The sequence below is a fragment of the Thunnus albacares genome, chromosome 19 (assembly GCF_914725855.1).
Source record: "Thunnus albacares chromosome 19, fThuAlb1.1, whole genome shotgun sequence".
Taxonomy (NCBI): Eukaryota; Metazoa; Chordata; class Actinopteri; order Scombriformes; family Scombridae; genus Thunnus; species Thunnus albacares.
Window position 1 is genome coordinate 16757309 of NC_058124.1, and position 14986 is coordinate 16772294.

The window sequence follows — 14986 nt, forward strand, 5'->3', positions numbered from 1 at the left end:
CGCTTTTGGTCATAAATCAAGAATTAATCCGCTAATTATGACAAAGTTTCACACAAATGTATAATAGGATAAAATGATGAAGTGATGACATTTTATATCCATAATGTCAAAGGTCAACTTCACTGTGACATCATAATGTTCTTCTCTGGCCATTATTCAACTCCATAACTCAGGAAGAGAAGGAGAGATTGTGACCATATTTCACATTTGGTAGGATACTGAATTGGTGACACCAATCTTGGGTGCGCACCTCAAAACCGTAGTGATTGTATAGATCTTCTGTGCTGCTGGGTTGACAATGTGTGTGAAGCATCCACGTTTTAGAATTTGTAGCTTTTTTTGGTGGCAACATCCATATCTGAAGCATCGTCTGCTGTCATGGCTACAACTTTGTGTTCAATCAGAATCAACTTTACTGGCCAAGCATGTGAACCCATATAAGGAAAATGTGCATAATACCTTTTTATTCAATTCCTTCAAAGTCTTCACTACGAATGTTATGAGTCTGGAGAGACATGGATGTAAACCGCAACTTGACTGGTTGGCGGAGGCATACGACCACGAGGCGGATTTTCTAGCTCGGTTCTGTAAAGGTGTCAAAAAAATTAGAGTTAACTGTATTTTTAGAATTGGAAATGAAAGAGGTTTCCATCTTTGTAATATGGGAATTTGCCCATTCTGTTCCACCTGATTAACATCTTATATGCCACTACCAATGTTCCTCATCAAAGTACACTAATTCAGCTCGATTCCCACACAGTACATCTCTTTTTGCTTCTGTACGTATGGAAACAGAACCCTCAGCTTTTGTGTTTATACAGCTTGGCTGTAATGCATAGTTATCTGAAACGATGGCAAGATGGTGCGCCCCTCCTCTTGTGTTTTTGTTCGTTGTAAGCCACTGCGAGAGTTTGGAATTTAGCTGGGAGTGTACTTAAGAGCTGTCATCTGGGATGATAGTTTGATGGCAGATGAGAGCTGCCATTGCAGCAACCTCCAAGTCCCCTCAGGGCTAAATTGATGGCTGCAACATGGCACTTTAAGAAGGTGCTTCTTTACTCTGATTTGTCTTCACTAGCTGTGTTTTTCCTGCCATTAGCAGACATGTCTATTTGGGATGCATCATTCTCTTAAACTTTCGCTGTCACAACTTCTCACTGACCTTTTCCCTGTTGATCTTTCTATGGTCATATACAGAATCCATACAAAATTCCATACACTGATAGAAAAGTAAGTACTTTATTTAATGTTACCTATTTGGAAGATGTTTTCAAATATTCTGATGAGGTTTTAGCTCTCTTGTCTCATTTGGAGTGATGACACGCTAGAGATTGTTGAACTCCTCACTCAATGCTTAATGAGACATAATTGCTCACTGAACTTCTTTGTTTGCTCATATTGTTTTTTTTCTCTTTTATAAATAGAATAGCCCCCAGAATATATTTATTCAATTAACTGTTATAGACAGGAGTAACTTGTTAAATTGAAATATACTCAATCAGTGTTAGCAACCACTCACTGAGAATCGCTGTGATGTGGATGATCCTCCCAATTCTGTTGTTTTGGCTTCGACAGCTCGTGATGCATCTTTTGAGTTTTTGATTGGTCTTTCACTGGAGTTCAGTCTTTTTTTTTTTCCCTCTGTGGCCTCAGCAGGGAGCGAAGTGGTGTGTGGAAGCATGTCATCCCCTGATTTCCTTTTAAAAAGCCGACCCTGATGCTTTTAAATGCATCATCAAGGCAATGGGCTGTCCAAGTCGGTTACAAGTTAACCAAATAAACACTGACAATGAAATTAATAATGCATATTGTTTGTGAATGCCTCAGCTGGATGATTTGACTGATGTATGCAAAGATGGTAATTTATTGAAAGTAAATTCATGTAATTGTGCAGCGGAACTTGATGAAGCAAAAGAAGGTGTCAGCACGGCTTCCATCATCATCAGAAGAAAGAAATCATTAAAGAGCAAAAACAAATCCAACTTCAAAGGACGGTGCAGAACAAACACTTATTTTATGGATGTGTTTCATTTAGACCAAAGTTCAGAACGGCTGTTATGGTAAATATGTCAGATTTGTTGTTGGTTGTTTGCGGATGTGATAGTTTTGGTTTATTTATTTTTCACACGGTCCACAGGGATGTAAACACTCACTCTGCACATATCAAAGTAGTCAGTGTAAATTTAATTTGAAGATGAGGGGGAACAAGAGCTAAAATGTAGTTGTCATCGTCAAGTCATATTTCCAGGATGAGGAGCTCAACCAGTAACACACTCCCAGTGCCCAACTTGGTAAAAATAGTTTGCAACTAGTCTGTCTTTATAATAATTATGATGTCAGCAAAGTGACATGATGTGAAAATGATGCATTTGGCTGACTTGTTTCAAGAAGCCAAAGTGACAAACTCATTTTCAGCGTGGTACCAAGAAGTACTGTTATGTCGCAGCCGTAAACTCAGAAGTAGGCCTGTCTAAAATGTTTTATGGGAATGCAGTCAGGGAATTCATATTTACTTATGTACTGTACCTCGCTAGAGCTTAAATAATATAATGTAGGCCAACTTTGCTGACCTTTGTGTCTGCTTACTCTCTTAGGACAGTCTTAATCCCAAGCGTGTGTCTGATGCACAGAAGCTCAGGCCTCCTCTCCTAATATTAGCTTGTGTGTGTTCTTTGTTTTTAACCTGTAAATCACTGTTGTATTACATTTTGAAAAAAAAGGGGGGAAAAAAACAGGATTTGAATTGTGTCTGCTTTTTAAAAACAGGATCAGTATGATGGGTGAGTTATAACAAAGAGAGGATTAATGTTTTTGTCAACATATCAAAAACATGAAAAATTAAGTCTCCAGTTTGGAGCACTGTGTACACCCCCCCCCCCCCCCCCCCTAACTGCTACAATCTTACTTTTCCATGCATTATTAAAAGTTATGCTACTTCTTGCATTGGAACAAAATAATGGCAATTACCTTAAATTGCCATTGAAAATAAGTTGTAAATTAACATAACTTGAGACAGATTTAAGGACTGTGGATATAAAAATACAAATCAGCAATTTGTAAACTATGTGTCATACATTATTATATAGAAAAATGGCTGACAAAGTGCAAAAGTCAATAGTAGTAGCATGTAGGTTCACTTACTTCCTTTGTGTAGTATTTGAAAATGTCTGACTTTGGAGGCTCCTCGTGGTGGTATCAAATAAGATAAAAGAGTCACAGACACAGAAACATGCAGTTTGTATGGCAGCAGACATTAAGTAACACTTAATATTTCACAAAAGATCCAAAGGAAATCCTGGTTTTTTCCTACATGTGAGCACAGGAAGTCATAAATGCATAAACTCAAATCATATTTTGCAAACTGTTCTGTTCTCACCCTTGCCTCTCTGAAAGTGTTCTGTCTTCCACCTGATATAAATAAATATATATAAATTATGATATAAATGAGTCTTTTAAATATATAGCAGACAAAGACTACAAACAAATCATCAATAACTTTGCTCAGATCTGCACTTCAGGGTTATATATGATATGGCAAAAATATATCACAATTTTTTTTCAGGCAGGATCACGATCCACGATCTTATCATGAGTCCTTGTCATGTTGGCTTTTAAAGGTTCTATATGTAAGAATTGTGAAGCGATTTTTATGTATTATTTGTTTTTTATTGCCAATGAGTGAACGAGTTCCTTCCTTGGTCATCTGTAACAACCTGCGGACTGATTTCAACGTGAAGGACCCGGGCCAGATTTTCTGCAAAAATCCAAAGGATGTGACATCAACACACAACCGGCATAACGACACAACAAAATAACACAACAAAAATGGTGCTATCCGAGTAGAAACACCCTGCAGATACTAGCTCTCCAGCTAATGAGACGGCTAGCTGCCTCCGTCAACCACAACATATTTAACAACAAAACACCCCCCCAATGACAAGTCACCCACTCCCATGCACAGTTAAAAGAACACACACAGCTAGAACATTATTTCCTCAACAAAGGAGCAGGAAAGCAGGGGGGCAACTGACGGGGAGTGAGAGATGCTTTGCTGAAACATGATATAAAACACACCGTTAGAGATCTTTTATGTAAGCAAGGAAAAAGACATCACCTGCAATAGTCTCACACTGCAAGTGAGCATGAGCAACAGGATGTTGACTGCTACTTACTAAACGGCTATCGATGTCGCCAATGAGAAGAAATTTCTGATTCTTACAAATAAAACCTTTAATACTATTTTGCAAGTTACTGAAAAGTACAGCCAAATTAATTTCCCTATTTAAAAAATATAGCCCTACAAAGTAACAAAACCTAAAAGAAAAAAAGAACAACAAACCATTTCAGCCAAAGTACCAATACACTGTTGTTGCTGGAGCAATCTGAGAGGTCTGAAAATTAGCAGTGAACTCTTAACAACATACCGTAAACACCAGCAGGACACAAATAATTCTAGACTTGCGTAAACATAGTTAAGAGTAGAGGGAGACAAAAACAAGGCGAATTTGTGTCTTCAATAAATGGAAATGGCCATTTATAGCTAGTTAATGCTAGCTAACTAGCTGCTACTAGCTTGTAAGCTGTTTTGTTTGCTAACATTGACTCAGCCTGTGTTGGCAAAGACAGCTCATATACCTAGCATGCCTCACCGCCAGCTAATATTAGCTGTCAGATAAATTATATTACCAGGATTTAGCTAACTGGCTGGCTCACTGGTGTTGGCCTTTCCACCGGTTGCCAAAGATATCCCGTCCCCTCCAAGTGCTGATACCCCCTCCGGGCACGTGTACACAGCTCTGGAGCCCTGGAGCAGCGATCCTACATAGGCATGCCCAATGTTAGCCCTTAATGGAGCAGGAGAAGCCAATTCAACAACAACAACCTCACCAACGCTGAGGCTGCATGAGTGTATGAGCCATAGAACTGCGACTGATAGAACGTGCGCTGTAGCACGATACTAACGATCTCTCTGTAAAGGCAGATCATAGAGACATTTTAATCGTTCACAATCTAATGCCATCATATCACACACCCTTATCTACACTCACATCAAAATGGCCTATTTCTGAAAGGGCCTGTCAGACAGAATGTCACAATTGATGCTGAATATTAATGAAATACACCATATGTTCTAGACAAAATATTATCCATGCATTATTAAACGTGATTCTTTGTGTCAGATGTTAATTAATGCTTGTTAAAACATAATAAAAGAATGAGATGTTGGACATGATTAAAGAAATTGAAGTTTGTTGTAAACAGAAATCATATAAAGGGTAATGAGATAAGGGAGAATAAATGATTTGCAGCGAGTGTCTTTTACATTCTTTGTGAGCACTGGTAAGAGCGCAACTTTTGATTGATATGGGGTCTTTGTTGTAACTAATTTGAATATTTCAGTCTTTTGCATATTAACTATTCTGTTATTTAAAACACTTATGATGGTGCTTTATGACTGTATGTCTGACTGTATCTTTCTGAATTATAGTTGGTCGTTGAGGGCAATGCAAAGAGTCAGAGCTATGTTGGACTCTTGCTTTGCTGTCCATTATTGGATCATATTCATAAAGGAAAGAAGGCTTTGAAAGTCCTAATATCAAATATGCCAAACCATAAACTTTAGAACATGTAACTTGTAGATAGATAGTACAGAGATAGTGTTCACATACAGTATAATGTTTTGTTTTTTTAAATGTCCATAAATAAGCAGTTGGATATAATTCATACTTTACAGGAAGGACTCTCCCCAAAATTATTGGTGCTATCAATCAAATTTTGTATTTTGTAATCTCTTAAATTTACAGGACATTTGGTCCTTCTTTTTGCTTCAGAGGGACATGGATTATTGTTATCTATTGTAAAGTTACAATAAATTGGTTATAAGCGGCTAAGATGTTTCAGAGGGAGTACCTAGACCCTCCACCTCGGGTGTTAAAACAGTTTGCAATTTTGGCACTATGGACAACACAATATTTTTGCCTTCCGAGATTGGTCACTGTCTCAGTTTGGGTGATTATAGTAATATATTGTTGCCGTGATTTGGCCAAGAGACTTGGAAGACCCTGAACAATCATAGCTTGCCGCCTTTTGCTTGCGTGACGCACATACTTCAGGTGACCAGAAAGAAGGTGCAAAAACTTCACTGTTCCACCTGACAGCACCAATAATATAATTCTTCTCTTGCTTTGTCATGTTTACAGTTGTGTGTGGAGATTGCTTGTTGCTCCTATGGGTCAACATCATGGGACATGTCACAGAAGGTGTCAAACTGGGTGAGAGAAGGCTTTTTGAATATCATGAGGCATCACAGATGCTGCATCAGTTGTCTTCCCCTATGGCACACTACAGAGCAACTGTCTCACCCAATGCTCATTTATGTTCCCTATGCCCTCCATTTGGTGGGTCGATTCATGTCAGGCTGATATTGTGTAGTATGATCCTGGCATTAGTCTAGTGGAATCAGCCGACGATTCTTGGGTGTGGAGCACATGAGCTGAGGTCATGTTAACTTTTTTATGGGAGGAAAACCTTTGGCTGCTGGGTTTGATTCCTGGCTTAAAAACATAACCCTGCTGATATATTACCTTCAGCATTTTCAGTACTAACAATTGAGCCACTCTAGTTTTCAGTGGTCCAAACTTTAAACAATTGAAGCAAATAAGTCTTGGTTGAATAGCTTGTTGGGACAAATAATAAAGACATGATAATTAATAAACTGAGCCTTTGCATCATTGCTGTGTTTTACATGATAGTATGTCTTGGTTGACAATACAAGCCGGTTACAAGTTAAGTGATTGGTTTCAAAATCCAAATCCAGATTTACCATGTTCCCCTGTCAGATGAAGAATTGGAAGGGGGAGAGCAAAATCACCCATCAGATTTCTTCTGTGTCTTTTAGCGTGTTAATTTGATTTCAAACCGCCAAACATGGTGTCATGGTTTTCTGACAGGGCCTTGGGAGAGAGTTTATCTCATCATTAATTAAGTATCATATTTCCCTACATGCTGCCTGTGCTTAATTAGGAAGAGGGGGTCATTTGGGAGGGCTTATTAACTGGAACAAATTTGTTAAAGGAAGGAGACCGAGACAGATAAAAGAGAGAGGGAAAGAGGGGAGAGGGAGCGCCTCTGGGTTCAGTCGTCCCTGACAAGGCTTGGCTTTCGTGATTGATAACTGCACCAGTCATGGCTCGAGTCAAACTGGGAGAGATGAAGGAGTAACTGGGGAAGAGACAGAGGGAGGAAGAGAGAGGAAATCTGGGAGGAAGGAGAAGGCGGGAGGGTGGGGGCTGGGAGGAAATGATTGGAGACATATGCTAGCTCTCAAGCAAGATAGAGTTAGACAGCAAGGAGGGAGGTGTAGGACGAAGAGGGAGGGACAGTGAGATATGAAAACAAAGAGAGAAACGCAGAGAAGGGAATGCAGAGAGATGGTGGAGATTGATTGCAGCAGTGGGCCACGTCACAGAGACTTTATTTATCGTATCCCAACCTCCCTACCATTCACCTGGTATTTTTAGAATGCTAGATATGATAGAAGTGGAGAAAAATATGTTGGTAGAATGTTTCTGTAACTCTGTATATAACCTTACAAGAGACTGAGACAGATTAAGTTTGCAACATACTTAGTCTGTCTACAGTCCTGTTCAAACAGTTTCATCATCATTGCCATCATAAAGTCACTGCGAATGACTCAAATAAGGATATATGCACAACTGTGTGTATGCACGGTAAAAGCCAATCAGGCAATGGTGTCAGGTTCGTGGGTGACACTGTTTCCCATTTCCCTAATTCACTACGACAGAATGGTTTTGGCCAGGCCGGTAAAACAACAGATGTTTTGCTTGAAAGTGACACCCGCATTGCCAGAAATTCCCAGCGGCAGTGCATGTGTTTGGAGCTGACCTAGCACAAGTTTCGGCAATCGGGCAACAACAGGGGACAGTATGACTTTCGGTATGACAGGTATGACACCTTCCTGAGTATTCATAGCAAGTGATTTGTATGTATATTCAGTATATTTCTATAAACCCTCCACCAATGTTTGCTTCATGGAAGGCTGGAAAAATACTGCTGGACAAGAATTTTATTAACACACTGATACCATATGAGAACACTTGCAATTAAGATGTAATTCACTATTAGAAAAAAAAAAAAAACTCAACTCCTTATCTGTCTTACTCACTGATGTCCTCAACTATGACAATATAATAAGTTAAATGTCATGTTCTAAATATTCCATAAAAGACTTTTTGCCAAGTTTCCATTTTCTTTTTAAACTCATCTAGGCAGGTCTTCAGTAGTAATGTGTCATTAAATCAGATTTTCCTGGCATTTATAAAGTGACATTTTTTGTCAACTTTCAAAAAAAGAAATGATGTGCCGATAACTAAAATTGATATTATTGAATCTAGAGAAAAACAAACTTTATTAGTGTGAGCAGCATTATCACTTTGCCACGATGAAAACTTCTGAGAGCCATTAAATCTTGAGTGGACTGTCTTTGAAGGCAGGGGCAAACGCTGCTTCATTGATTGACAGGGTTGGCCTTGCCTTAATAGAACATAATTGGGCAATTTTGAAGGGTCTCTGAAAAATGACCAAATAATAACACATGACTTGACTTGGGACTTGTTTTCTCAGATAATTGTGCAAAAAGCATCTGGCACACCATTAGTTCCATTTTCACATTAGAATAATAATCCTTTCAAACTAATAAACTCGCTCAAACGTCTGTGCTTGGGTGGTGGGGATTGTGAAAGGGGGTAAATACTGTATGTTCCACCAAGAGAGTGCAGAAAAAAAGGTAATTTGGGTTAGGGGGAACAATAACAAGATGTAGACTTCCCTGAAATTCATCATATCACATGAATTGAAAGCGTTGTTTTTCCACCCTTCATATTGCGGAGTAATATATTAGCTACTCCAGCAATGACGTTAAATGACGTCCAGCAATGACGTTGGTAGAATTCATTCATTACTATTTACCTATTAATCTTAACACTTTCTCTATTCAACCAATGATATGATGAATAAATACAGACAAAAAACTTAAATGACCAATTCATGGCCTGTCACATAGTCATACCTACAGTATTTTTGCAATATCAATATCAAGTTATTTGGTCAAAAATATTGTGATATTTGATTTTGTCTATATCACCCAGCCCTAATATGATGTGAAACCTAAAAAAAATCCTTCAGTGTGATGAATCGTATCTTTTTTTTTTTAATCAATTACTGATGTTAATTCAGCTGCAGACAAATTTTCCTGCAAGTGTGGAAGTATGTTTGTAGAAAAAAAGCAGGTCTTGTACTTTGTCCAGCCTTCTTACCTTTTAATGTGTGAAACAATAACAATCCCCAAGGGTACAATTATTGTTTGGGTCCTTCTTCCAATGAGAGATTGCTACAATATCACGTCTCAAATTAAAGGATAATTAAAAAAATGTTATTTCAAAGTTATTGCCGTCCATAAAACTTTGATTAGGCAAACATTAGCCACATTAGGGCTTAATGGCCATTGCCCCTGTGATTACCATCAACAATTTTATGTACTGCACAAAGCATATGAAGAAATTAATAATTAAGAATGCAGAAAAAAGGGGTTTAAACAGCAATATGCATGGCTAATGTTTGGCTGTTTTTAAGAACAGCCTGTGGTAGGTAAAATGAATCTATGGGATTCAAATAGATCCAGCCTTATTCTCAGAAGAACCCACACTATGTTGGAAAAAGACCACACGGGACAGAAAAAAGTGTTTTGCACTGATATGTGACAGTAAGCCTTTAGTCAGACCTGTGAACTACAAGGAAATTAGTTGTTAAATGAAAGCACAGTAAGTTTCAGACTTTTCAGGTTTATTTTTTCACACATACATGGCTTGCCTAAGTTTGTTACATTTTAAATGAAAAGATAAACATTACAATAAATTCACTACTGTATGTCAAATCTGAACAAATAAAGGAGTATATCTCTGTTGCAACCACTTCTTGGTTCGTAAATCATTGGACAGAAAGGACAGAAATTCTTTCATCATTTGCATAGTCTGGTAAAAAGTAAACTTTTGCAGTGAGGACTATAACTGATGATTATTTTCATTGTTATTAACTATTAATATGTTGATTTGTTGATGGTTTTTGATTTTTCAAGTTCTCAATTAATTATTTAGTTAAAAACATCCCAGCGTCCAAGATGACATCTTCAGATGTCTTGTTCTGTTCAACCCACAGTCTAAAACCCAAAGATATTCACTTTATAGTGATATAAAACAGAGAAAAGCAACAAATCATCACACTGAGAAGCATTTTTGCACGATTAATGACTTGAATGATGACTCTATCATAGAAATTGTAGGTGATTAGTTGATCGACTAATGGATTAATCGACTAATTGTTTCATCAGTTTATGAAACTTAAACCTCACAACATCCTATCAGTGTAACAAATGCAGTACACTCAGTGTGGAGACCATGTGCTCCTTCTCACATAGTGACAGCTTATTGAAATCATCTGTTGTCACAGCAGCTCACAATGGACAGCCAAGTTTTTGATCTGGCACAGTAACTCAAGTAATAATTACTCATGTTTATATGAGCAAAACATGTATATCAGTGCTACATAAAGTATATAAAGAGCTAATTATACATTCACTCAATGATGAAAATTTATTTCATGTCACAAAACAGAAATATTTTAGTAGCAGCTTAAACACAACTTCTGTAGTAGCAATAATCAAGCTGTGTTCATTATGCTCAGAAGATTTAGAAGTGAGCATTGGTAAAATGAGTCGTTAGCGCTTTAGGTACTGTTAGATTCAATCAATATTCCAGCCATTTTCATAAAACCAGTTTATGGCAGTCTTGCACCATATGCTTCCTTTCCCTCCCTCTGTCTCTGCCAAAGGTTCTGCATGCAAAAGAGGCAGAGGCTTCAGTCATCATGTGTACCACAGTTTATGCTTTTGATAGTATTTATGAGCTGTGTCAGAGCAACGTAAAGTTGTGGATTAACATTTATTACCGTGACGATATTGCCAATCCATCTCTCTGCATGTCTCAAACCAGGAATGAATATTTTTTATTAGATAAGCAGGGATGAGCTCTTTGACAAGGAGGGAAAATAATTGCAGATTAGTGGGTTTATAAAATATTATTTTTTTATTATTTTAGACTGACTCTTGAGCCCGCTTCATTTGCTGAAGAAGACCTAAGATGTGATTGTAAATAGAACGCGTAACACTTAATTTTTCCCAGAATAATGTCAAGAATGAACTTGCATGCCCAAATATTTTATTGATTGATTGATTAGGGCTGACCCAGACCCATTTTTCTTGTTAACTAGTAGACATTAGTTCAAGCCATTAGTTGACTAGTCGTTTCACATTTATGATATTGATTTAATTATTTAAATATATATTTTTTGGGGCATCAGAAAATGGTTTGAGTTCCAGGGCTGAGAAAGAATGTTATAAGTAACATTGTTAACACTGTGCTAGGTTACAGAGAAATACAAAACCGTAATAATGAGCCTTTAAGTATAAATTTTACAAGTGCACGCACAAAGTGAGCCAGCTGTTAACGGCCATGCTTACGTCAAAAGCGGTAAGTTTAATGATTCTGACTGTGTTGGAACAACCAGCAAGGAGACTGAGTTACCTTTTTCAGTCCTGTGGGTCAGTTCGTTCAGTGAAATCCTCGTATCTCTCATAGGCTTGAGGGCGATATGACAAAAATATCATATCAAGATTTTTTCAGACAGGATCACGATCCAAGATCTTATCAAAATACATTTTCATGTCGGTTTTTAAGACTAGTGTGCAAGTAACTGAACAACAGTACTGAAGATTCACAATTCAAAAAACTTTGTCTATCACATAATGATAGAAATTTGTCTTAGGTAAGGGGCTCACAAATAACAAAAACATACACTAATGAAAGACATAAAGACATAAAATTACATTAAAACACAAACAATTCCATAAATAAATAAGAACAGGTGTGCAAAATTGCATTAAAAGTAGTGACAATCTATCTGGCCTTGTTTAAAATGGATATTGCAGTGGGAAACCAAACTAACAGTACAACCAAACTAATTTCACAGCTGAAAAGCAAACAGTTGATATTGTGTAGAAGCATGAATGTGTCGTTTCAGATAACTAGTAGGATGTGCAGCATTTCAAAAAAGGCACCAACACAGTACACCTGAGCTGACATCACGCTAGCTTGCAGCATGACAGAAGTTAGTGCTACCAGTTAGCAGGCGAGCTAACAGCTAAATGGTGGCGCTTACTTTAAGCCTAGTTGTCAGTTTAACATAATGTACAGCATGTGAGCTTCCTAGCAGGACATTAAAACTGCTGTAGATGTCATCAGCAGATTACAGATGTGGCACCAGTTGCTCGCCATGATGGTGCTGTTACCCGTTAGCCACCTGCTAGCAGACAGTCCTCTGTCATGGAGCTGAACTGATATAGTGTGCACTGTAGCATGATACTATCAATCTCTCTGTCAAGGCAGATCGTGGAGACACTTTAATCATTAACAATCTAATATTGTCATATTGCACACCCCCTAAATGCTCATATTAGGCAGTTTCCCAGCAGGAAAGTGCCAGAGCTAACCGACTTCCTGAGGAAATGGTGCTTCTGTTATCAAAGCGTTATGCCATTGGTTGCCTAGGCTGGGTGTCGCCACTTTCTATATCTGTTGTTTCAAATTAAGCATTTCAGCGTTACACTTTCCAGCCATATAGTAGGTTTTGACCTAATTTTGACAGCTACTGAATAGTTAGAAGGCAGGGTTTCCGCTAGTGTATTGTGAGCCCAGTAGCCCACTGGGCCTCCACCCACCCAACTCCTTCATCCACAAATGGATAGAACTCCCACAATGCTTTTCAGCAGCAACTCATTTTAGCTACCCCTGAAATCTATCACCCTCAGGTACAGGTAAGAAAAGGCAAGGCTGGTGATGGCGTTAAGGGACTCCTCGAACAGGGCGGGCAGGCCTCGGATAGGGTGACCCACGCAGCCCATGGTCCAGATCAAGCAAGAAGGAGAGGAAGGAACTTGTTGTCTCTGAGGTTGCCAGGATGAGGCAGGAGGTGTACAGAGTAAAGGCTATGGCACAGGGGCAGCAGGGGTGCTGGTCAACATGGGAGGGTGTCGGGACTCGAGCAATCAATTGGGCAGACTTCTGGAAACTGCCAAAGGGTCGACTTTCTCATCAGGGCAACCTATGACTACAGGGGAAATCTGTAGCACCACACTGTGGCCAGATATGGTGCTGTGGACCACGGCCAGATACGGTGCTGTGGACCACAGCCAGAAAATCAGCACTGCTGGTCAAACTGTCAGTGCTATGACACTGTGATGATTGGAGGCAGCCCATGAAAGGAAGGGGACAAAATATGTGGACCTGGTCACGGAGTGAATGGAAGGTGGATGGAGTGTGAGGCTCTACCCAGTGGAGGTGGGTGCTAGAGACCTTGTTGGAGACTCAACGACGCGTCTGCTCAAGGACCTGGGGCTATGGGGAGCCAGACTGCACAAGGCAACCAGCGAGGCAAAGGAGGCAAGCTTTTGGCTCTGGCTGAAAAGACGGGACAGGGCATGGGGAGCAAGCAACTCCTGAAGAAGGTTAGTGTGAGGGGTGTCAGGGAGATGTCCCTGTTCACTGCCCCGCCACCAGGAGATGTTCCAGGATAAGTGGCAAAACATCTATAGGCAGTAATCCCTGGCTGATGACCCTGCAGCGAACAAAGTGGGCACCACGGCAGGCCTAGAGCCTAGTAGGAAGAACACCTATCTGTACAGTTTAAATTGGTTTATTTTACATTTACCATTTGAATATCAGCTTGAAACTTCTGCTGGGGAAACCTGTGAACAACACTCCAGAGATTACTTTTGTAATCTTGTGTACTTCCCAGATCACCAAAGTCAAATGTGTTTACCTTAATAATGAAAAACAGCCTTTATTCCTTTAAATAGTTGGAGGGCAAAATGGCTAGTACACCCACAGTTAGCAAAAACAAAGTAAGACAAACATTTTGTCAAAGGTTGCCTTTGTCCAAGTGAAGTCTTAGTGGCTCAGTTCTACACATGGTATTCTCCAATGGAGGGAAATAATTTTCTTTGTACCCATCTCGGAATGCATTATTAATTGTGCTTTCATGTTTTTTCATGATGCTAATAAAGCAACAATGCTCTTCCAAATCACCTGAAAAATGAGTCCAAGGACAACGGGCACTGCATAGGAAAGGCGTGGCTGTCCACTTTGAGAAACGATGGGACTCAACAACCAAGATTAATGGAACTCAGATGGCTTTTAATTAGTGCAGCTGTGCTCATTAATTATCTACCCACAACACAAATATTTTTATATTTGGGGAAAGTGTTGATTTATTTGATTTTGTTTGCCAGTGGATCTAGATGAATGACTCTTCATTTTAAATTTTGCCAGCACTAAAAGGAATAGAGAGGAGAGGAAGTCTTCGCCAGTTAGCAAGTCTGTTTCAGGCATAATGTTATTGATGATGCTGTGTAATATGACAGCAATCATGAACATAAAGAACAATAGTCTTAAATGCTGCGAATGAATTGTGGGCTGAAATATACACTTGTTTTTGTGTGTAGCACAGGCTTAATACTGATTTGAAGTAGTACTGGTGCTTTTTGCTGTAACAGTGTGGCAATACCTGACTAGAGCCTCTGTAATTTCATTTCAGGCCTTTTATGTAAAGAATCAGTATCTCATCTATCCTCTTTTTACTGTTATGTATTAAGTACAGTGAGTAAAAATGCAAACCAAGTACCTTTTTTGAAGTGCAGTTGATTTAGCATACAGTCTCGTGGAGATGCTTTTCTCCAAAACGTTACTTTTGTAGTTCAATATCTTAACATCCCAGGCACCGCTCCACTTGAGAGGAAGTGGCACAATTTTGGTTTTGTCATGAAATGACAAAGTCAGTGATACTATGTGGACATTTT

General features: G+C 38.9%; 1 protein-coding gene across 4 annotated transcripts in view; it reads left to right on the forward strand.

Moving 5' to 3' along the window:
• The window catches only part of LOC122969840 (teashirt homolog 1-like), a 177866-nt gene that overhangs the window by 40796 nt on the left and 122084 nt on the right, over positions 1 to 14986 (forward strand). The window contains exon 1 of one of the 4 annotated variants that reach the window (XM_044335844.1): positions 6209 to 6272. The exons of the other annotated variants lie outside the window; for them this stretch is intronic. The gene's annotated coding sequence lies outside the window, so the exon portion shown is untranslated. Of the gene's footprint in view, positions 1 to 6208; positions 6273 to 14986 lie in introns of those variants that run through there. 4 annotated transcript variants of the gene reach the window in all.